General features: G+C 42.2%; 1 protein-coding gene across 4 annotated transcripts in view; it reads left to right on the forward strand.

Moving 5' to 3' along the window:
• The first annotated feature begins 12147 nt into the window (after window positions 1-12147).
• The window catches only part of PDS5B (PDS5 cohesin associated factor B), a 110651-nt gene continuing 98868 nt past the window's right edge, over window positions 12148-23930 (forward strand). For all 4 annotated transcript variants that reach the window (XM_075084797.1, XM_075084816.1, XM_075084806.1 and 1 more), the window contains exon 1: window positions 12148-12331. The gene's annotated coding sequence lies outside the window, so the exon portion shown is untranslated. The remainder of the gene's footprint in view (window positions 12332-23930) is intronic.

Genomic DNA, 23930 nt, shown 5'->3' on the forward strand with positions numbered 1-23930 from the left:
AGCTCTTATTGGGACTTGTAGTTCCTCCCGGCCGGGCGTCGGACTACAACTCCCAGCATCCCCCTCCGCCGGGAGCCGCGCCGCCATTGGCGGCAGGAAGGGGGCCCTGCGGACCGGCTGCGGACCCGGTGGCTGGGCTGTGAGGGGCGGTGGCAGTCGCCTGCACCGGCGGGACGTGACTGCCGTCTGTCCGCTCACCCCGTTCCCTCCGCCCCGGAGGAAAACGGTCTCAGCCAGCATAGGGGGAGGGGTGGGGTTTAGGCTATTTAAAACTCTTTTAGGGGTTGCTCTCTCAGCGGGTGGGGAGGTGGTGTGTTTGCGGGGCCAGAGGCTGTCGCCGTGGTTTCCCAGCTTCGGGGGCTGCTGGCTGTACTGCGGTAAAGTCGGCAAGCTTGTTTCTCTCCCTTAGTATTAAAACAGCTGGTGTTTTATTCTTGGTGGAAGCAAAATCTCAGCTACTGAAAACATAGGGCAGAAGCTCCAACCGGCAGCCGTGCTTGTGTTTCCCTTTCGCTCTCCCACTCCTCTGCTGGGGCCCTCTGCCGCACTGTATTTTCACTCTGGTTTCTGTGGTGTGGTCTACCTTACTAAAACTGTTTGATTGTTATTTTGTTTTAAATAAGGAAATAAACTTTGCAGGCATATTTTGCCCGGACATTAGGCCTGTCCACATTAATTTAAATTTGGAAATACAAAGGGCTACACTGCTTTATTCTTCTACCCTTTTTAATGAGATTATCTAAAGATAATACGGCTAGTCCTTAATTTTAATACTAAAAATATTATGCAACCAAGATTCTTGACTTCTTGGAGAATTCTAATAGTAATACTATCGATCATTTAATCCTAAGGAAAGAACTATTTCCATCTGAAATAGTAATTATTTGCTTCCCTACACAGCTAAATCATGAAACACCCAAGGTAACATTCAGAGGCAATAAGAGTGCACTGGACGTGGACCTTCAGAAGGTAGTATCTGGAGATCAAAGCTCTCAAGTGCTTCATGCTCTGTATCTAGCTCAGATGTATTTTATTTTGGGAATTCTCACAGTACTTGGGTAACTAAATAAGCCACATGTTACAACTGACAATACCTAATGTCATTTTTTCCAATCTCATTGATGGTAATAAAATATCCTTTCCCTGATGATACTTCTACAGCTGCTACAGATCCCATATGGGAAGGTGTTACTTATTTGAGACAAAGCTACAAACAATTCCCCCATAATCCTCAGGCTGCGCTAGATGATGAAAGAAGTTCCATCAGAAACATCGGTGGGAGAAGCTGATAGGTAGGTAAAAGTAGTGTCCAAGGGGCTGAGCACTGACATGATGAAAATATTTACAAAGCATGAACAGAGCCTGTTTTTTCTTTGTTTGCAGAAGAGTCTGAATTTTATAACTTCATTTTTTTCATATGTTTATAAATTTGCTTAGAACTCTACCAGGCAGAACTCTACCACCTACCTCCACTATATGTCACTCAAATCATCCTTCCTGCAACATACAAAACTCATCTATGATTTTGGTGGAAACTTCTCACAGATGTAAAAATATGAGTGTAGTAGTATTATTGCATGGATAACGAATTATGAAGAACTATCTATTCTTGTGTTCTTTTATACCATCATGTTGCTGTACACTTCTGTGGGAGAACTTATCTTGGGCCGCACATCTCCGGGACACAGGGCTCTACCCACCCTGGGGACAGTGATGCACAGACATCAATATGATGGATGCAAAATGTCCGTTTATTTGGCTGCGTCACACGCTTATATAGCTCTTGCGCTTCCTGTTCCTGCCACTCCTATGGGGAGGAGTCTATCTTTCCATCACAGCCCGTGATCTTCCGGTCGCTGATCCCTATTTCCCTACACCGTCACCCTCATATTAGTTGATGAAATGTTGGCTTTAACTGATCTAAGAGAAGAGTGGAAGGAAAATTTTCCACTTCATATAATTGGATTTTGATTGAGTTTTCCAAGGGTCTTGTAAGTTTCAGTTGATTTGAATGTTCCTCACAATTTGTGAACACAATTTGTGTTCCATCACAATTTGTATGCATAAGGGAAGTTAATAAAGTTCGATGAAAAAAGTTAGGTTTGACATTATGTAACTTGAATGTTTGAACTTGCAAATGGAGCATTTTCTCAGAGTACTTTTTGTATTTGATTTCCTTAATTAAAAAGGGAAGATGGCAGCTGTCCACTTTGGAGGCTCATCCTGGTTCCTGCGTGGTTTACTGGTATGGTTGATGCTTTAGATCCATGGCAGAGATTACTGGTACTTTTACTAAACTAAGTAGCTGCACTAACAGACTGCTCTCTTCTACATGGGCCCAATTTCAGGTTCTGTAGGAAAGCGTGCTTTAGGGTGCAACTTCAAATTGCAACTAAACCACACTAAAACTGAACTACTATCAGAAAAGCTGCTTCTGCTACTCTCTTCCCATACACCTCACTGCTGTCCCACCTCCTCTGTCATGGTAGCTTTTTTTCCTGTTTGACCCCAGAGAAGCCAGTGCTCCTGAATCGCTGACGGGCAGAGTCCAGCCAGTACCAGGGAAGCAGTGGGACAAGTAGCTGGGGGGGTGCAGGGACTGGTACCTCTCCTTCCAGCAGCATTCAGCCATGGGATCTGTTTAACTGTTTCACCTCACCTCACCTTCACCCTAAAGGTTACCGACTAACGTGATGCTACTTGCCATGGTGTTCTACCCAGTGCCTCTGTGCATTTGTTGTTACACTACAGCGTTTGTTTCTACCCACTGTGATTGCTGGTCTCTTCCTCGTCTCTACTGTTCCTTTCCAATATGATCTTGCTTCTTGCCTGGTTCCCATTATTCCTTCACATTCCGTAGTCCTGTATCACTTCCTACTACAAATGCTGTCCTTTTTTCCCCTTCCCTCCCTGTCCATTTGATTCAGGGTGTTTTCTTCCTTCTGGTTTTTATCACTTTCCTATTTCCTGCAGAAGGCTAATGTGCTGCCTTTATATTCTCCAGCAAGTCTGGAACACAGCATTGCAGTGGCATCCATTTGCTGTGGGAAAACTACAGAGAATATGTACATTCTCTGCAGAGAGAGAGGTACACTGTTTGGGTACGCTGTAATGGCAGCAGGAAGAGGAATATTCTTCAGATTTGTCAAATTGCCAGTTCCTAGTTCATACAAGGGGAACCACTGGGTACTTTTAATAAAAACATTATACTGTTGTTTTCTGTAAGGAAAGATTTCCCTTAAATTTGCTTCTAGAAGCATTTTAGATAAAGCTTCCCAGAATAAGTCAGCATGAAGAAGGTAGCTGGTGTGAAAAGTATTAACCCAAAAAATTAAATGTTGGCAAAACAATAAATGCTTGTATTCTGCCTTTTAATAGAAAAGATTAGGCAAATTTAAGATCAACAGAATGATGAGACTCCCTGTATAATAACAAGGAAAAAAATATCAAGATGAATACCCAGTGGGCACCACTTGAGATTGGCTTTTACAATGAAGTGTTAATATGGAATGATAGCTCAATCATTTAAATCTTGTGCCTTGATCTTGTTATCAGACTTGCCGTAGCAGAGTACTCTTTCCTCTTCTCATAACGCTGTTCTTCTAATAACACTATAATAAGACATGCATTTGAGTTCAAGAGGACTAGTTACATCCTTGTATTTAATCATGCCTCTTTCTAAAGGATAATCACCTTGGGTCTTAGTTTGTCTTGCCACTCTGTACCTTGCTAGATCTTGTTATATGATTTAGAAAACACAGGAAACACTCTTGCATAATCTTTTTATTTTAAATCAAACTATATCTAGAGAGGAATTCTGGTGAACATTAAGAGAACTGGTTTACTCAACCAACTAGGAAAATTGCTTGCCAAATCGTCTTCTGAAATATTTATATGGCAAAGAGGTATACTGATATGTAAATGTCAGATCAAAGTTTCAATCATAAAAATTTGGTAACAGTTTTTCACTTACTAATTTCCATGAATAAACTTTTTTTAACTTTCAAATTTAAACTTGAGAATTATCTTAGGAATACTGTATTATAGTTGTGATAAAGTACTATCTTTTTACCAAAAATATCCCTACTGGCCTGCTGGTTATAGGAGATAGGAGTATTTTTTGATATACGTACCAGATTCTAGTAAGTGATATTTAAGCCATGGAGAGACTAGTATTTCTTTTGATTATGATATAAGTAGTTTTTAATTTAAATATTGTTGTTTGATTCCCTTCCAGTATAGGATGAACCCTTTTGAAGACAAAAATATTGGGGAGAAAATAAAAGAAATACCTCATTAGTTTTTTTCTGGAGGTTCTTGAAATCTTTGATTTAATGTGGTTTTTGGCTGAAATCTGCATGATATGTAGAATTTTTGTTTTTTTACAGTAAAGCCTCTGTTCTGTGAGTTAAGCCTCAAGCACTATGGTAAAACAAAACTGAAAGAACTGTAACATTTAACCTTTGTTTTAAGGCAGAGTGCTTTAGAAAATATAGCAAGTGCTGGCCTACAGCAAAGCTGAGCTTATATGTTGTAAAATATTAGTGGAAAGCAGACCAAGAAAATATGATTCTGAACAATTTATGAGTTTCAAAGTAGAGCATGGGGAATTTCTGGGAAGAGACACTCTTAAGTGAAGGTCCAGGCACTGCTTAGTCTGCAAGAATATCTAAATAGCAGCTCAAATTTACATAAAAATGGAGGAGACCGAGTATAATGCCTTCAGTGGACTTAAATTCAATGGGACATTAAAATAAGTAGCTTTAAATACAGGGCAGACAGTGGAACAGTAAAAGGAAAAAGTGTGAGTAGAATAAAAAAAGCATTGGCTAGAGCAACTGAAAAATACCCAGCATTTTACACAGCAGAATATGTTTAAGTATTTAATGCTTAATACGCTAATCGCTGTTTAAGTGAGAGGAAGAGAGATGATGAAATACTACAGAAGTTTAGTGCAACATGCTTAGTTATGGCAATGTTAACATCCCCACTGTTTTGTAGAATACTTGTTCCTTTTAACTCTGCAGTTGTTGCCTGAAATTACTTTTTTTTGAATACTTGAAGTTTAACAACTGAAATGCTCGCCTTTCAGATACAACTTAGAGTAAAAATTTCTTAAATATTTACCCCATTTTGTCATACAACAGCATTGCTTAAGAATATTTAGGTTGCTTCCTCTCCCACCTACCTATCCTACATCTCAGTTAAGGATGGAAAGCATTTAAATCAATTAAAGGTAGTTTAGAGGAGAAACTAATTCACTGGCAAACTGAGCTAATCACTAGGGAGAGAAAGACTGCTGGTACAGACTCCCAAAATACTAATTCTCTAGTGTCATACCTCTCAGGAAGACACTAAGGGAAGAACAATTTTTTTTTTTCTTGACTACTGTGGCTTTTTAGATGCTGGCAACCATAGGTTATATTAGTGTTAAGTTGTAGGTGTAGACTGTGCAAATAGCTGGAATGGTCAGTGGTCAGCAAGAAGATTCTATGACATTTAACAACAAAACAGCTGTTAAGCTGTACTAAAATGAAAAAAAAACCCCACAAACCAAAACCAACAACAAACAGGTGTTAGAAGCCTTAAAGATTTGTTTATTAATGCTCTCTTACTTATTCCTATCAGGCAGCAAGATGGTTAGATCTGTTCAGTTAAAGCATACAAGATGTACTGGTTGGTAGTGAAATAAAGCACCATCACTTCCTGACTGCAGTAGAGAGACAGATTCTGTTTCAGAACATTAACAATCTTAATGATGTTTTTCTCTCCGGTGGCTACTGTAACATGAAAGATTTTATTGTTCTTTTCCCATACATGTCTCCAAAGGGACTGACCTCTTTAGGATCCTATCTGAAGAAGAGAGGTCAGAGACAAAGATGCATCTACAGCTGACTTGAGATGGCATGGTTTGGGAAGGGGTAATAGTTTTTGTTTTAATAGAAAGACTTACTTTAGTAGGTCATTAATTTTACTAGTGTCCCACTGTAGCTGTTAACTATTACAAGAAGAGGGCAGATGAGCAGGTGGAGTGAAAACGTTCCTGCAGTCCTCACCCTCAAAAGTAACATAATATCATCTCTAATAATTTTTTTTTGTGAAATATCATATAGTACTTAATAACTTTTGTCTTTTTATTAGAAAACAACACAAGGGACAGATTTTTGGTAGAGCCAGACTTGTTACCGCTAAGATTAAAGTGGTACTTCTTAAATTTTAGAATTAATATTGCACATGTAGTAAAGCTAGTAGCTTCTGCGCATCACTTATTCAGCTGTTTGATTTTTGTTTACAAGCAGGCAGTGTTGGAAACAGCACTCACAGAGACAGTAAGAGTCTAAAAATTCCAGTCATCTTAAGTCACTGTTTCCATGTGCCTTCCTTGCAAATTACTTAAGAGACATGAGATACTAAAATTAGTTGCGAAGTTAACTCATGTTCATAATAATGTCAGCCACTTAGTTGAAAAGCCAACACTAATAAACTATTTTTTTCTTTCTCTGAGACAAATCACTAGACCTGCAAGTCGAAGGTGTGTATGGGCACTAACTCTCCCTTCTACATGGCAAAAACGCTTTCAGTGTGAAGAGCTCAGTATATGTATGACGTGTTTCATTTAAATTGTTTTTCTAGTAATTTTTTTTGATGCAATTGTTCAAGAGCCATAATTATAAGGGAAATGAAAGGAAAAGGTGGTTTTACCTATGCTGGAAACAGAAGTATCCTTTTCACAAGCCTGCTACATTAAGAGAGGGAATTCAGGTAAGCATGGTGAAAAAAAAGGAAAACATGCGCCCTTCTGTTTCTTCAATTTTTTCAATTTTTACTTTTCTGTTCTGCCTTCATTTTGCCCAAACCATTTATAAAAGGAAGCAAAAGCTACTTTAGGATTCAGTTAAGTGGTTTTGATTTCTCTTGGGTAACTCATGTAATGTTAGAAATATAACTTGTAGTTTCCATTCACATAAAACCCAATTGGCTTCCATTCAAATTCTTTGTTATTTGTGCTGGCCCTTCATCAGACTCTGGTGATGACTCCATGGAGGGATTTGCTCAACAGTTACTCTTAAGTCACATAATGCTAATCTATTGGTAGGGGAGTTGATAAAGCAATTCACAATTTATTGCTACCAAAAGCAGTTGTTCTCGGTCTCTTCTGTGTAGTCCCTCCCTTCTGCCTTGTGTTAGTTCACCCTCCTGTGAGCTGAATGACCTCGCTAGCCAAGACAGAGTTTTATATGGTAAAGCTAAAATATCTGCTGCTTCTGGGAGGAGTGGGGGTAAAGATTTTGCTCCTTCGAATCTAGTCCTTCCCGTGTTCTGCCTGGGACTTTTGTCAGGCAATTTAATATTTCGCTGTAGTGAATCAGAAGGGATTGCTGAGGTCCACAGCACTGAGTCACTCTAGGACCCAGCTTCCTTCCAACCTTTCTTCATCCTATAGTGGGATGCTGGGGTGTTTTGAAAGTCTATGTCGCTTCTCACCTGTCAGCTTTCTTCTGAAGTCCCTGTCTGTCCAGTCCTGTGAGGTGTATCTTAGAGCTCTTATTTAAATAAAGGTATGACTGGTAAAGTTTGTCTATTCTGTTTTGAAGTATCCTTAAAGTTGATGTCTTCAGATACTTCTTTTCTTTTATTCAAGTCTATGAAAAAATAGAGGGACTTAAAGGCAAAACATGTAGAGATTCATACATGCAAATGCCTCAGGGTTATTGTAATGAGGAAGGAGACAAAGTAAAAATGTTTAGTGAATCATCTGGTGGTGGTGTTACCTTGACAGTTGTTTCTACTCTATTCACACTGAAAGGCCAATACCATAAAAGAGTGAGATCACTGGGCCTATGGATAAACATAACGTCTTGGGAAAGCACCAGAATAGTTTCTGTGAAGGGGGATACTGACACGGTCCCAGACTTCCAGAAGGGTTGAGTCAGGAAGTATGTGGACAAAGACAAACCAGGGAACATACTTGTATTTTCAAAAAGCATTTGTACAGGTTCCTCACTAAAAGCTGTCAGACAAAGTTACCATGGAATTGGAGTAAATGTTGTATTCTGAGTTGGAAATCTGGTTGAAGGATGGAAACAGGGAGTACAGTTTAATAGTTAATTTCCAGGGCAGAGAAAAGTCAGCAGTGCTCTTCTCCAGAAGTGTTTGGGTTTACTGATGTTGTTTTATGCAACAATCTTTGATTTTCTTCAGTGACCAGAGAAGGGGGTGCACACTGAATCATACCTGGATGGTTTTAAACTCTTTTGGGTAATCAGATGCTATGTTGGTGTAAAGAACTCAGAATGCCTCACAAATCTGGGTAAGAAGATGGCTGATAGGCTTGAAAGTAGATCAGTGTAGGGGAAAGCACAGAATTACCTATCAAACCTACAAGTTTAAATTCAAGATGTCTTGAAGTCACTGTTGTCAGCTCTCTGATATCTTTGGCTCAAACTGCAGCAGCAACCAAAAAAACCCACTAAACAACAGAGATGTTAGGCATCATTAGGAAGAGTACTAAGAGCAAGGCAGATGGCAGTATGCTGCTCTGTGGGAGATGTCAGGGTACTCCTATCCTGAGTGCAGCATGCAGTTCTGGGCTGCAAGGACACAACAAATTTTAAAAATGTATTGGGAAAGATAACTAAAATGATCCAAAGGGAGAGATCAGCAGTCTGACAAACTAGGGACTAAAAGGGTTTGGATTCTGATTGTGAGAAGACAAGGCTGAGCAGCATATGACCAAATTTTACAAATCAATAAGGCCCTGTTTAAGGTGAATGCAGAAATAGGGTTCTTGACACACTAGGTAGGGGGCTTCTATAATCTGCTGCCTAGGTAGGCTAGAAAATACACAGTGTCAGCAGGTCTGAAAGGGATTAGGCAAGTTAGTGGACAGCAGGTCCATAAATGGGTTCTAAAGGGCATAGATGGGTGTGTACTTTCCATGTACAAACCAGACATGTAGTATCCCTGCTACAGCAACTGTAGATGCTGGGCATGTACGATGAACAACAGAAAGTAAGCAGGTCTCCCTAAATCATATCTCCTTTGTTGTTATTCTTGTTTTGTGCAGAGGAGTACTACTACCTCAAATCTTGTGTTTAAGTTCCCTGCATTTGGGGAAATTGCAGGGACCAGCAGACTGGAAATGCAAGGTATGGATCTCACTCTGGGAAAACTGTGTCGCTGCTGCTGGTGCAGCTGCTGGTTACCAAGTATGAGGCTAGATGGACTACTGGTCTACCTCAGAAGGATGTTTTCATTGTTGAGAAGAGTCTGTGTATTTTAAAGGTACAAAGCTGCCCTTGTCACTGTAGTCTACTATTTTCACACAATGTTTTTAAAGACTGAAAGCTGCAAGAAGAATACTGCTGTCCAGGGTGTTCTTTGGCTGGGATGTTCATCATTGTTGCTTGAACACTGAGACATGAACAGTGTCTTCAACACACGTACTCTGTGTAAAAGATCTGATCTTCGAACTTCTGTGCCGCTGGCTTTCTCTATATGCCATACTGTAAGCAAAATATTTTGTGCAAATACTTTGAATCTTTCTTAAGTATACAGTTTCTGTAAGTAACATACATTTATCCTTACTTTTGCCTGCACTTTCAGGAGGTGGCAAACCTAGTAAAAACGAGTCAGCTTACAGTCGTCGGTGCCCTGTGAGATGTGACATTTCTTGTGGGAGAAGACTCTGTCCACCCTCGGGAATACGGCCAGCGCTTGCACAGATTTCACGGTGCAGCTCTTTTCCTTCAGGCCTGCAGCGAGAAGGGACTGGGTACTCGTCACCCCCTCCTGTAGGACAGACCAGGCAGAATATCCGTTCTTAACACTTCCTAAAATATTTTCTGAGGCAGCTCCCGCGCGACACGTCTAGCTAAGCCGACGAACGGGCGTGTAGGTCTTACCGCGGCTCGCCGGTTAGCTGGTGGATTTCGGCGGCGCTGGGGAACGGCAGCTCCATGCCGCCTCCTGCCGCCCGAGGCGCCCAGCCGGCCCCGGCCCCGGCCCCGGCCCCGGCCCCGGCCCCGGCCCCGGCCCCGGCCCCGGCCCCGGCCCCGGCCCCGGCCCCGGCCCCGGCCCCGGCCGGGCGGCGCCTCCTCACGGCGCGGCCGCCACCAACCGCCGCTGGGGCGGGGGTCGGGCGGCGGGAACCGGCCGTGGGGTAACGGCCGGGGCCGACGGGGTGCGGGTGCGCGGGCGGCCCCCGACCGGCGGAGGAGCCGTGTCGGGCGAGCTCCCTCCCGAGGGCCACGCAGGCTACTGCGGCGGGAAGCGGCAGCCCGGCGCCCCTCAGGTAACGCGGCGCCTGTAGCGAGCCCCGCGCCGCGGGGCACTGCGCCTCGGCGGGGGCGAAAGCCAGCGGGGGTGGAAAAAGGGAGTGAAGAATTACCGCCAAAATGCCGATTTCTGAAATTTTAACAAGTCTCAGTGCAGGCACGAAATGAAGGGCGGGACGTGACCGGGGAGAGGCCTCCGTTACACAGCGCCTGGCTGTGCTTCTCAGGGTGCCAGGCGTCCTGACAGGAGCTGAGACTTCAAGTTCTCCTCTGACCTGCTCCGTCAGTAAAACGGAGCGAAACTCTTGCGTGCGAAGTGCGGCAGCACGGTGGTTACTTTCGCAGTTACACACCTGGTTTTGCAATTTCAAAAGCTATAGGAACGTTCAACTTTTCTGCTGGTTTCTAAGTATCCCCCCACAAGCGTGCAAGTGCTCCATGGGGGAAAAAAAAAAAAAAAGCCTTCCCCAACATAAGATTTTGTATCTAGGTAAGCCCAGATAGATGGCAATGCGGGGATTGAGGGGAAGTTGTTCCACCTGCATCAAAAAAGTGTAGCCTTGACCGCAAGCTCAGGATCCTTCCTGATAATAAGCAATACAAAATTGTCAGATAAAGTATTCGTTTCCTTTCTGCCTGTTTTCAGGAAGAGTGGGACAAACAGAATTTGCCCAGAAACGTAAATAAGGGGAGTTTTGGGGCCTGAAAACTGTTTTTTTCTATGTAGTAGTTGTGGCAATTTATCCTGCTAGGATTGATGCAGCCTTCATTAGAAGATGAGGATATTATTTAGCTTAGTTTAAAGCTTGAATGAAAGTAAGGCAAGCTGGTTACAACGTGTTAGCAGGTTCAGGAAGCGGGAGGCAACATATGTGAAGATTTAAAATGCTAGTTACCGTGTCTTGGCTAACACGCTATTTAAATATGTTTCTCACACCAGGCAAAGCCCTGAGTATATTTCAGTAGACCCTCTGAGTATAGTTTATGTTTTTTAAATCACAATACTCTAAACACTTCCATTTTCTCCTGACGTGTCATTCACAGATGTAGCATTTTATCTGTAGCAGCGAGAAGAAATTACATCATTTTTCTGTTTGCGTTTTCCTGTAAGGGCGCCCCTGAAACTTGCACTCACTGAAGCAAAACCCAGAGGGTTTGATGAACGATTTCTCCTACTTTTCCTGCTCTTCCTCCGCAGTTAAGCACCACTTTTCCTTATTGTTTTACAGCAACACTTTAATAATTAGCATCGTTTGGGGGAAATAGCTATTTCACTAACTTACAGGGTGCACATCCGCAGATAACCGACGGTGGTTCATCTGTCAGCAGCCCGATCCGGGCCGTTTGCTGCCGGTCTCGGATTTCTGTTACGTGCTGCAGCCGCGGCGGCCGGGACGGCTGAGGCGAGATGCGCTGCCAGCCCGGGCGTCGCGCCCCCGCCTTCCTAAACCTAGTGCCTGGCTTTTAGCAAGGATTCATACCGTGCACTGCAACTACCGATGGCCTTCTGGGGGAGGCAGGCTTCCCCGGCTGGGAAGGGAGGGCTGGACTGGGCCCCGGGCCGCAAGCACGCGTGGGGAGGGGTCGTGACTTTTTAAAACACGCACACACGCCCCGCCGCGGCCCTTCATAGCCCGGCAGCGGTGCTTGGCGGCTCCGGCCCGCGGCGGGGTGGAGAGCAGGGCTCTCGCTGTGGGGCCCGGCCGGGTCGGGTCGGCGCGCGGCGGGCTACCGTTGCGGGGAAGCGCTGGCCGCGGGCGGGCCCGCTGACCGGCAGCTCCGGCCGATGCCCGCGGCGGGGCGCAGCAGGGCCGGTAGGGGGCGCTGCTGCCCCGCGCAGTCCCCGCTCGCTTCCCTCGGCGGTTCCATTGGAGCAGCCGGAGACAAGTTGGCGCCATTTTGAAGCCGACAGGGGGACCGGGGCGAGCTGCGGAAGGGGAGGGGGTTAGAGGCGATTGGCTGCGGCTACGGCGGCAGCGCCTCTCCGAGCCCGGAGCGGCGGCAGCGCGGAGCGGACCCGCCTGGGACTAGCGAGGAGAGGCGGCTGCGGCGGGGTAAGGAGCCAGGCACCTCGGCCACGCTTACCCCCACCCCGGCCCCGCTCCATTTTCCCTTGTCTCTGGCGGGGGCGGGGGGCGCTCGCTCGGACCCAGCTCCGTGGCCGGCGCTCGAGGAGGGGGGAGACCCCTCCATTGGCCGGTGGCGGGGCCCCCTCTTCCCTCCCATCCCCCTCGCTCCTCCGCGGGGCTGCTCCCCTCCCCCCTTTCCCGTGGCCGGCGTCACAAATTAAATTTGCCGCCCCCCCCTTCCCTTCTCCCTCCCCCCCCCCCGCCCCGGGCGCGGCGGGGCCCCGCGAGGGGGTGACCTTGCCGCTGGGGTCCGTGGGGGCCAGGGGGTCACCCCTTACCCTACCCTCCCCCCCCAGGTGGCCCGGCGGGCGGTGTCGCGCGTTCAGCGCCGGTGGCTCCCGGCGGCGGGGGCGGGTAGGGAGGCTGCTCGCCCGTGGCGGCGAGCGATCGCGGCTCCCGCGGGTGTCCCCTCCCTGCCCCCTGCAGCCGGCCTAGTCCCTGCTCGGGCTGCATCGGGGCTCCCGCCGCCTGGGCGAGGGGGACACCCCCCCCCTCCCCCCCCCCCGGTCTCCCCGCTCCGCACTTAGCGCTGATCCTCAGCCGGGAGGAGGCGGTGGCCGCCGAGGACCTCGGTTTGGTGGGTCCCTACTTGTGCGAGCCCGTTTCTTTCTTGCTGGCTTTTTTTTTTTTCTCCTCTCTCTTTTTCCCTCCCCCTTTGCATCAGGCTCTGTTAGAAAGCGCTCGGGAAGGAAGGGGGGGGGGGTTTGCCGCCGCCTGGTAGAAGAAAAACTACGAATTTTACATCTGAATTGCCAGATAGAGAATGCCTAATTTATAGGTTAGGTATTGTTTACGTTGAGAGCTTCTGGTCAGGAATCTAGGTCTGTAACTTCGTCCCGCTGCAAATAAATCTCTATCGGTTCTTCAAAACAAATCAACAATTAATGACGGTGAACAATCCTGGAAAATTAAACTGCAGCAGACCAGCTCCTAGAGAGCTGGCTTTTGTCGTGCAAGCCTTATTCTGACTTTTACGTTTGCTTCCTGCATGGTTGCTTACCGAGAGCAGTGATTATTTTGTTAAGCGTTCAGTTTTCTCATTTAACACAACTGCTGAAGTATTCTCGTGTTGGTCTTTGTTTTGTGCTTGCTGGGTAGATGCTTTTTGGCTGTAATAGATTTCTCTTTGCTGGGGATGCAATAGGAGGAGTGTTGAAAATTTGAGTGGCTTTATAGTTGAAAATGGGTGTCAGGTCATATTTTGGGAAGAAGATAAGATGACGTGCATTCCTTGAGGTTTTCCCCTTCCAGTCTAGTGGAGTTCTGTTTTCAACTGATGGAAATTTTGCCTGGTATGTCTTGTATTTAATATAGATGTGCTCTAAATATTATATGTACTTGTGTGAAGTAATACCCCAAAAAGATGTGAGCCAGCTGAATGTATGCTATGCTCAGACTACCCTAGAAGAAAACAGAGTGATAGACAATCAGGTAAGATAGTTTAACGGAGGTGTGTGCATCGTGTTTGTCACCAGCATTTGAAAGCGTGCGCTGCTGGAGAAAGTAGTGTAGTACTTGCATGACATCTTGTGTCTGTGTTTGATGCAAGGTTGTACTTTATTACTGTGAGGTGGGGGGTGTGTGGTGTGGTGTTGTGTGTGGTGTTTTGTTTATTATTTTTTTTTTAATATAGTTCTTATACAGTAGTATTTACCTATGTGTCTCTTGCCTTCCCTTTACTGGTTACTATACCAGCTGGATAAACTGTAGTTCAGTTTTTGATGAAACAACTAAATAAAATAGAAAATCATATGTGTATAATACTAGTATGCTATTTTTTTCTTCTGTGCCATATAAATATTTGGCTTAGACTGTGTCTAGCAAGCTTACTTATGGACTTAAATTGGGCAAGTCAGCTAAGTCATTATTAAGCTGTAATTAAAAATATAAGAACCAACAGTCATTGTTAGCATTTGGAAAAGCATAGTAATGAAATACGGGTATGACCTCAGGCATTATCCATTTTTGGCTCTATAATAGGAGGCTCTGTTACGTCCTGTAGATCAAGAGATGCATCTTCTTTTGGGATATGCTATTCTACCAGGCTCTCAGGTTATGCTTTTTTCCTCTCCATCTCTTTCTTTCCTCAGTCACACAGTTTATACTTTTACAAAAGAGGTTGTATGGGTGTGTGTAGGAGCCTTTTAGTAAGGGATTTTCATTTAAAGGTTTTTGGAGTAAATGTTTTTTCTACAAGCCTGAGTTTGAAAGAGGTGATAAAGGCTACTTGTTGCACAAGGAGCATTTTCATGGGAGAAATGAATAAGAAAATGTGAAGCTGAACAGTAAAAGCATACAAAGTAGGGAATGGGGGAAAATATGATACTACAACTCATTATTTTTCCCTATCAGTTTCATTCTAATATCTCTTTCCCTTAATACTGCTTAGCCCAAATACATACCTTTCTCTTTTTTGACATAGTCCCCCCTGGCCCCCTTAAGGCAAATTGCTTTATTAGAACCAAAAAGTGGGTCTGGTGCGTGGTACTGATAGGTGGTGAGACAGTGTATCGTACTCTTTCTAACAAGTTTCTAAAGTGATGGTGTCCTTACTCTAAGCACAAAAGGTCAATACTGCAACCTGAAATATCTGGAAATCTTTGGAAAAACTGAGAGAATATTGGGAGTTTTCAGTCAATTTTGAAAGTAGCTGTTAAGGGAAAACTGAGGAAACTTTTTTTTAAAAAAGGATGCGTTAATATGACAATCCTTGGTGGTGGTGTGTTAATTTACTTGATTTGTAGATCCTCTGGACTATTTGAACAGCATTGACAGATCCTGAGGAATCATGTGCTGGCTTTTAAAGAATTGCAAAATATGTGCTTAAAAAAAAATATCTTTCCTTGCCCTCAGAGATCAAATGTCTAAGTTAAAACTGTGCATGTATGTGGTGACATCTTCAGTTGAGTGTAGTCTCATAGAAAACTTGATATTTTTTTCCCCCCGCTTAGTTCTGATACTTAGGTAAAATATATCAGAAGTGCAGTGTATGAATGAAACCAAACTTTATTATTTTAGCAAGTTAGTGGTTTCTTTCAAAAACTCTTTGGAACATTTTGGATTCCACAATAAATGTTAATGTGAATATTTACTGTAACACATCTGACTTGAAACAATTCCATGAAATACAAGTGATACTTTAACATCATTTTTGAGAATCAAAATGTTAATGCCTCTGGTGTTCTTAAAGGTTATTACTGTCTGTCTCTGCATATACTGCTTTTCAACCTTTTCTAAAGTGTGAGGAAGTACTTGAAGTATGTTCTGAGGACTAAGAGCTCCATTACTTTGTCCCCATCTGTGGAGTGTACTCTTTCGCATCCCATCCCAAGCACTGGAAAAACATTCTGCATCATTCTGCTTGTTTTGTGCTGCCTGATCTTCAGCTCTGTTATTTCAGCTCATGACAAGTTTGGTATTAATATGCTTCAAGAAATAATAATAATAAAAAAAGCACCATACCATATTGGGAACAGATGGGCATGTTTGTACTAATCATCTTGTGTCTGTCACCATTTATATGGTAGTACCGTAACCGGGGATCAGGACCCCATCTGGGGTTTTCTAATTTAGACCCTGTTCTTTAAAGATCGATTCCAGACAATACTAACTGTGTGTACTTTTTCTCTGACTTAATTGGAAATCCTGGTGGATGCTTTTGCTGCTGAAATGAGAGGCTTTAGTTGCACACTTTTTCATGGAAAAAAAAGACACAAAGTTAGCAGTCAAAATGTTACTAATTGCTTCAATTCACCTAAACAGCAAATTGTTTCAAGTCACCTAAACAGCATTTCATAGCTCATTTAAAGAGGACTAGATTCAGCTAAAACATAATTGTTAATGACTTAAAAAGTAACTGTTGAGTGAGGCTTACCACCTTTTGTGTGAATGTACCCATTAGTTGTCCACAACTTCTACCAACGCAGCCTCTGGTTCCCTCTGAGACATTCCCAGTGTATCCACTTTGTAACTCAATTCAACATCGAGAACCAGAATTTTGAAAGTCTTTGAAAGGAGGGGAGGAAAAAAAAGACTATTATTAAAAAAAATTAAAAAATGAAGTTCCCCACACTGAGTGCGAACATACTGCTCATGAGGAAGTCTTAACTTATATCAACATTTTCTGTACGTAATCTTTGGGCCATCTTGAGTTTGACTGTTCACTTCTATTAGTACTGCTTTGTTCCTTGGATGTAGAGTTTCAATGAAGACAATCAGATTTCTGGGAAATTTTTGTTTGGCACTACATATGTTAAGTTTCTGTTCTCAACTGACATCTCAATTCTTTTTTGTTATGAGAAGTGTGCAGAAGATAATGGAAACTTTATTATATTTACGATTTTGTTTTCCCTGCATCTAGCTACTTAAAATTTGAAAGTGTTTTGGGGAAAATGTACAGAGGAGCTAGGCAGCTTATCATTAGGTGTGATACTGTCTCTGATAATTATTTTGTTATTTGACAGTTCAGTATGAAGCATTGTGTGTTGTTCATTATGGCTTCCTGTGCTGTCAATTTGTGGAAGATTTTGTGTGGGACAGTGTCTGTAGACACTCTATGTGCCACCCAGTGCTTTTCAAAGGTCTAAGGGAGACAGAATGTGGATGTTTAGTTCATGGGGTTTAGTAAAGTATACATTAGGTTTTCTTCCTCTGAGGGTAGAAACTGGTCAGCATAAGGCTATAACACTTTGCTTTCCAGGTTTTTAGAAATGGAAGGAAGAATGGATAAGCCCAGTGATAAACTCTTCAGAAGACTTGTGAGGGAGTTTTTCAGAGAGGTAGCAAGTAGGAGATGCATTTCTCTTCTATTTGTCCAGCTTAGATTATGCAGTCTGTAGTTCTTGGAAGTATTTCTGTAACTGAGGGAATTAAGAGATTTTCATGCGTGTAGAATTTTCAGAAAGAAATATTCTGCACTTATTTTTAATGGCTGGTATATCTATACTTGGAGAACTGAAAACGTTCTGCAATTCTGCAAGTCTTCCCCAAGTTACAAATGTTGCCTATAGTAAGCTGTCCATCAGGGTGTTCATACAGTATTATATATGAGCAAATTTAGAGTAACTTTTTGTTTCTTAATGGGTCGTTGCCTCCTTAATCTTCTATATTGCATACAAAAATGCCTTAAAACTATTCAAATTGCAGTCTCTTTTTAAAAATAGGAAACAGTTTTAATTAATTTCTGTCCTTATAAGTACACATTATGGTAGTCTTTAGTTATGATTGATACATAATTTCTTTCAACTTGTTATATTTAGGAATTTAAGCTGCATATCAAAGTTGGCTGACATGTTTTCCAAAAGCTGGAAAATGTGAAATTAATTGACAGGGTCTGTGGGAAGGGAAAGCATATCTAGTGATTTGGAAGATTGAATGTCACTTTGGAATACTGGAATTCATTCTTTCTGTCAGATTCTTGTGATCCCAGATAAGTCTGTTTAAACCAAACTTTCCACAAGAGCTTAGCAGTGTGTTGATTTCTGGGGAGGCAGGCTCAAGACCCTGACTCCTTCTGCATGGCCCCACAGAAGCTTTAGTTTTGGGCATAGTGTTGGATAACATGGCGTACTTGTTAAGTTGTGCCCTAAAGTTCTCTATCTGTGCAGGCAAAATTGGTGGATAGTTCTTAAATTTCAGTCTGTAAGTCAGGTTACTCATCTATAAAGTGGGAAGAATATCAATTTTTATGAATAACTTCACGAAAGTGTTGTGAAAACAAGTAAATTTTTATGGCATGCTAACATCACAGTGGTGAGTCTTGTACAGAAGGCCGGAAGGAAAATAAGTCTTATCAGAGCATTGTTTGAATAGGATGTAATAAGGGACACACGTTAAATTACAAAGAGAAAAGTTGAGCAGCTTCTTTACTTTGAATAAAAAAGAAGGCCTGTGGTGTGGAAAAAGGTAGTGAAGGATCAGATAAAGCACCTCTTTTCTGTGTATTCTTTTTGATATTGCATGAGAAATCTTAATTCTGATGTTTCCTAGCTCTTAATAACTGATTTTGCAACTATTTTCATACTTCTGCTGTGCCTTTTAAGCAAACTTAGTAAACAAATTCACTGTATGGATGTGCTCCAGTGAGTCAATAGATTGTAACCTTTAGCTATGTGTAGCTACTACTAATTAAATTAATGGAATGCTGTTAGTAGCAATTTTTTTCTCTTTTAACCAGCATTAGGTGGGATAAGGTACAAGAGCTTTTCAGTGGATTCTTGCAAATATACATTGATGTAGAACAGCAGTGTAACATGGGATGATTCCGTGTTGTACCACAGGCCCTAGAAAGGACAGAGTTCTGCTGGATGTGTATTCTCCTCCTGCCCCCACACAGCTGACCTTTCTGCTCTGTCTCTAGTGACTTCACTGCCTAGTTTGTCCTCATACTTTATGCTTCAGATTCCAATACTTAGTTGTCCAAGTAAATCTTACTTCCCTCTTGCCTTTTTCAACACTCCTTAGACTTCCAGTCTTGAGGTGCCTAAACTGTGGTGTATGGAGTTTTGGTAGGTGGGTTTTTTTGGTGGTGGTTTGGGGTTTTTTTGGGTGAGTTTTTTTTGGGGGGGTGTTTTTTGGAGGTGGGTTGTTCTCCCCTCCCATTAACTTTGATTCTTGGTTGCATGCCTTTCCTATAACCCCTAAAGCTGCTGCTCCATTTGTCTAATACAGTTTGTTGGTCCCTGCAGTGGAGTTGGTAGAAGTGTGTCCATACCTCAGCTGTTTCCATGCTGAGCTGAACTTCTTGTCTTAAAGACTTAATGAAGATAGACTGCTCTTGAGCTGAGAATCTGGCTGAGGTGTGGACAATTCCAGGTTTTTCTGCTAAAGAAGCAGCAACACCTGGCTGTGAACAGACAGGTGGATTAGTGATGGATTCAGTTGTCAACCAGATTTACAAGAGATGTATGTTAGTCTCGAGGTTTGGCTATGTTAACCTTCTAACTTCAGGGGAATCAGGAGATAGCAACCCATAATGTGCACATGAGCAGTTCTTGTGCCTTAAGTAATAGGTGGAAACTCTCTGAACTGTTGTATCTTGATTGTATGCTTACAGTCATAGTGCAAGCAGCTATGTAGAATCATAAAATGTCCTGAGTCAGAAGGGAGCCACAAGGATCATCAAGTCCAACTCGTGTCCCTGCACAGGACAACCCCAAATCACACCATGTGTCTGAAGGCATTGTCCAAGTGCTGCTTGAATATCATCAGGATTGGTGCCATGACTGCCTCCCTGGGGTGCCTGTTCCAGGGCTCCACCACCCTCTGGGTGAAGAACCCTTTCCTAATATCCAACCTAAACCTCCCCTGGCACATCTTCCTGCCATTGCCTTGGGTCCTGACATTGGTCACCAGAGAGAAGAGATCAGCACCTGCCCCTCCTCCTCCCCTTGTGAGGAAGCTGTAGACTGCGATGAGGTATCCCTTCAGTCTCCTCTTCTCCAGGCTGAGAAGATATTTATATATATTTATTATAAATAAGTATTTATTAATACTTTAAATCTTGCACCTTTCAGTTACAAAACCCATCCTTTTAACAATGAATAAAGATTAGTTTATATTGAGTTCTTTACTGTTACCTCCTGTAGGTGTTACTTGTGTTCCTAACTTTTTCTGTGTATGGAACAAAGAGGTGTAGGGATGTGTGTAGGTTTCTCTGTTGTTGTTTTTCTTTGTTTTTCTGTTAATGCTGATGTGCTTTAGATTTCTATCCTGGGTAGATTTTTGCCCTTCTTGTGGGGTGGGGTGGTATGAGGGTATTGTAAGGAAGTGATCCAGTCTAGTAAAATGAGGTGTGTGTCCCTATTACATATCAGCACAGATCTGATCCTGAGTGAAAGCATAACCTACATGTTAATGCACACACAGAGTTTGGCTATCACTGTGCAGTGAATATGTCATAGGATCATAGAATATCTCAAGTTGGAAGGGATCTATGAGGATCATCGAGTCCAACTCCCTGCTCCTCACATGACTACATAAAACGAAACCATAGGACTAAGAGCATTGTCCAGATGATCCTTGAACTCTGACAGGCTTGGTGCCAGGACCACTTCCCTGGGCTACCTGTTCCAGTGACTGACCACCCTTTCAGTGAAGGATCTTTTCCTAATGTCCAGTGTGAACTTGCCCTGATGCAGCTTCATCCCATTTCCTCATGTCCTAATGTAAGTGATGAGCTGCAGCTGAAGGATAACTAAATATTAAGCATTAATTTCAAAAGGGAAAACAAACCACAGAAATGAAGATTTACTATCAAGAAGGTTGGCATAGCTGTAATAGTACATACGCTCCTGTTGGTACCTAAGCCAGGATTAAAATGTATCAATGTACATAAATACTTGAAAGGAGGGTCCAAAGAAGACAGAGCCAGGCTCCCATAAGTGGTGCCCAGTGACAGGACTAAAGGCAATGGGCACAAACTGAAACACAGGAGGTTCTTTCTGAACATCAGGAAGCACGTTTTCACTGTGAGGGTGGCCAAGCACTGGCACAGGTTGTCCAGAGGGGTGGTTGTGGAGACTTCCTCCTTGGAGAAGCTCAAAAGCCATCTGGATGCAGTCCTCAGCAGCTGGCTTTAGGTGACCCTTCTTGAGCAAGGGGGTTGGACCAGGTGACCTTCAGAGGTCCCTTCCAACCTCAACCATTCTGTGAAAGCACAACCCCACAGGGCTCAATAATTATAAAGGATGGATAAAGGTATTAAAAGAAGTTACAGAAGTGAATAGATTATTGGCAAAGAGAGCTTGCATGTTGGTTGAGCATAGAGATAGATGTCAGCGGTAAGTTAGACTCTGCAGATTGAAACATCAAAAGAATCTTCAGCTTCAATTTTTTAAAGTGATCTTACTGGTAGGTTCATATGTGATAACAGATGACCGGACTCTGTCACTTGGAAGTTTCTTCTTGTCCTGTAGCCTTAGAGAACTACCACTAATGCATTTAGCTGACCTGGCTATAGTAAGTCTTCATCTCATATGTGCTTTGTAATGAGAATTATGGGTTCTTCCTCTGTCTTCAGGGACATAAAGATGTTCTAGTTAGCTTGGGAAAAAAACCCAAACTAAACTGATACAAGCCACCTGGGCAGACAACTTCTATTTGTAAAACACCCAGCTGAATGTGATTTTGGTACTAGGATTTCTGTATGCAGCCCTAGTACAGGTGTTTGTTTATAATTCCTATTGATTAGGTGTGGATGCAGTGTTGTTTAGCACACCACCTGACTTTGCAGTGCAATGCCCATGCTTTCTCTGAGGTTTTACAAGTCAATCTATCCCACTAGCATTTTTTGTTTGATCTTTAGTAATCCTGTATTGAATCATTTGCAGTAGGGTGTAAGGCATTTAACTTTGTATTTTTTTAACAAAATATACAGAGTTAGGAGTGGAAAGGAGTCTCATTTATGTATACAAATTCTGACTTGTTACTAAGGGCATTTTATATTGGTTGTCCATCTGCAAAATTTTACAAAATGTTGCTTCTGTGGTAACATGCTAGTATTAATGTCTGGGGATTTTTTTTTTTGTAAGAATGAAAACTTTCATGATAAGGCTCAATAAGGTGTATTTTTCTAAATAAATGGTATACTAAAGTAATACCAAGTGTTGTTTCTTTCCAAGGGGCAATACAGTGATTAAACTTGATTTGTACCTAATATCTGTCTGTTATAGTTGTCTTCTGCTTTCTGTCATGTTCCCCTTATTTTCCCCATGGCTTCCATGCCACTCTTGCATATATTTTCCATTCTCCCCTTGTGTATAAATACTACAGATGTTAGCCTTCTAAAATAATGTAATGCAAGATATCTGAGGTTTTTATGACTCTATTTGTTAAGCTGTTTTGAAAATAGTTAATTAAAAGGAAAACAGTAATTCCTGCCTCCTTCTCCTCATTCCTTTCCAGCTGTTGGAGGAACGAAACAAATTATCTTGCCTTACTAAATCTTCAAGTAGCTTCCCTACTAACAAAGGGGTCTGTCAAATTATGGCCGTAGACTAGTGATATTGTGAAATTTTGATACCTAGGCTGGTTGTCAGCTCTTCTCTTGTTTTAGAGTACCAGACTAAGAACTTTCTGTCAGTGATTACAGTAAAAGTAGTATTTTGCAGGGTGAAAAGCCTGCTTTTTCAAATAATTATTCATGTAGCCTACAACAGCAAGATACTAATCTTTGTATACTGATCAAGTTCTACCATATTCTGTTTGGATGCTCTGCTTCAGTTGTTGACCAGAAAGTTGTTAAAAAAATTTTATTTAAAAAACAGTCTTCTAATTATCAGTTTTTCTTCATTGTCTGAGCTATTTATCTTTGAGCTTTTGTCTTATGGTGGCTTTTCTTTTTTGGGTGGGATCTTCCAGTGTTTCTGGTATTTATAGTGATTTCTGCCTCTCTTTCACTGATCCTTCTGTCTCTTCTTGTTGCCTCTGTAGATGTGCTGTCCTGATGTAGTTAGTAGACTTTGTGTGTTTGTTCCAATTTAAATTATCTTGATGATAGGTGTTGATAGTTGTCAAGAACTTGCTTGGAATACTGTGTACAGTACCTTAAAATATGTGTTAGATGTTAAGGTTTTAGTTTTGTACGCTTGTTTGTTTTTTTTAAGTACTGTTTCTGGAACTAATGTTGCATAGGGCTAGTGTATAGTCTTCTGGTAATTTTTCTGTGCCTGGACCTAGGCATAGGACCCTCCTTCGACAGTTTTTTTTCTCTTTTGGTTGATTTTCTTTCAGACTTGTAGCATGTCCTTGTTTGGGGGTTCAAATGCAGTTGTTATAGTTTCAAACGTTTCTGTTTCTCTAAGTTTTTCTTCCAGTGTTTTACCGAATGACAATGTGATCCATTGCTGCATCCATCCATCTATGATTTCCAATTTAGTGCATACATAATAAATGATTTTTGGTGCAAGGAAGGTGCAAATTATTTTATCACAGACTGATCAAACGTGAATTGTCCCAGGGTAATATGATAACCTTAAGTTACATTTATCCCTGTATTTAAAATTCTTACTCTAGCATGCAGATTTTTTCTAAACTCTTCAAATATTAATATCAAACTAGTGTAGCTGTAGTAGCAGTATTACTTTTTTGATGTACATTATTAGTGACTACTCCCTTTATTTTCTTGTACTACACCTTAATGTTTAAAGTTAATTTAATTTTTTAAAGTTGAAGTGTACTTAACCTTACTTCTTAAATACCTTTAAAAAACTTTGCATACCCTACTGGTTTATGAATTCTCAGATAGTGTCTGTGCAGTTGCTTTGGTTTGAAAAATGAAGTTCTTAAATGTAGACACAGTAACTTCTGATTGAATATACCTGTTACCAATTGCCACAGGAATGAAGTTTTACCTGCTGTTTCTTTGAAAATGGGTATTTAACTGACTCTTGAGGGTATTTCAATATATTCTTGACAGGCAATCATTACTTTCGCTTGGGTTTAGCTGTTGAAGTGCTCTTTTTTTTTTTTCCCTTTTTTTGAGTTTGTTTACAATGGCCATCTCCGTTTGGCTCCAATTCTGTCT

Source organism: Phalacrocorax aristotelis, chromosome 1, assembly GCF_949628215.1.
Source record: "Phalacrocorax aristotelis chromosome 1, bGulAri2.1, whole genome shotgun sequence".
Classification (NCBI taxonomy): domain Eukaryota; kingdom Metazoa; phylum Chordata; class Aves; order Suliformes; family Phalacrocoracidae; genus Phalacrocorax; species Phalacrocorax aristotelis.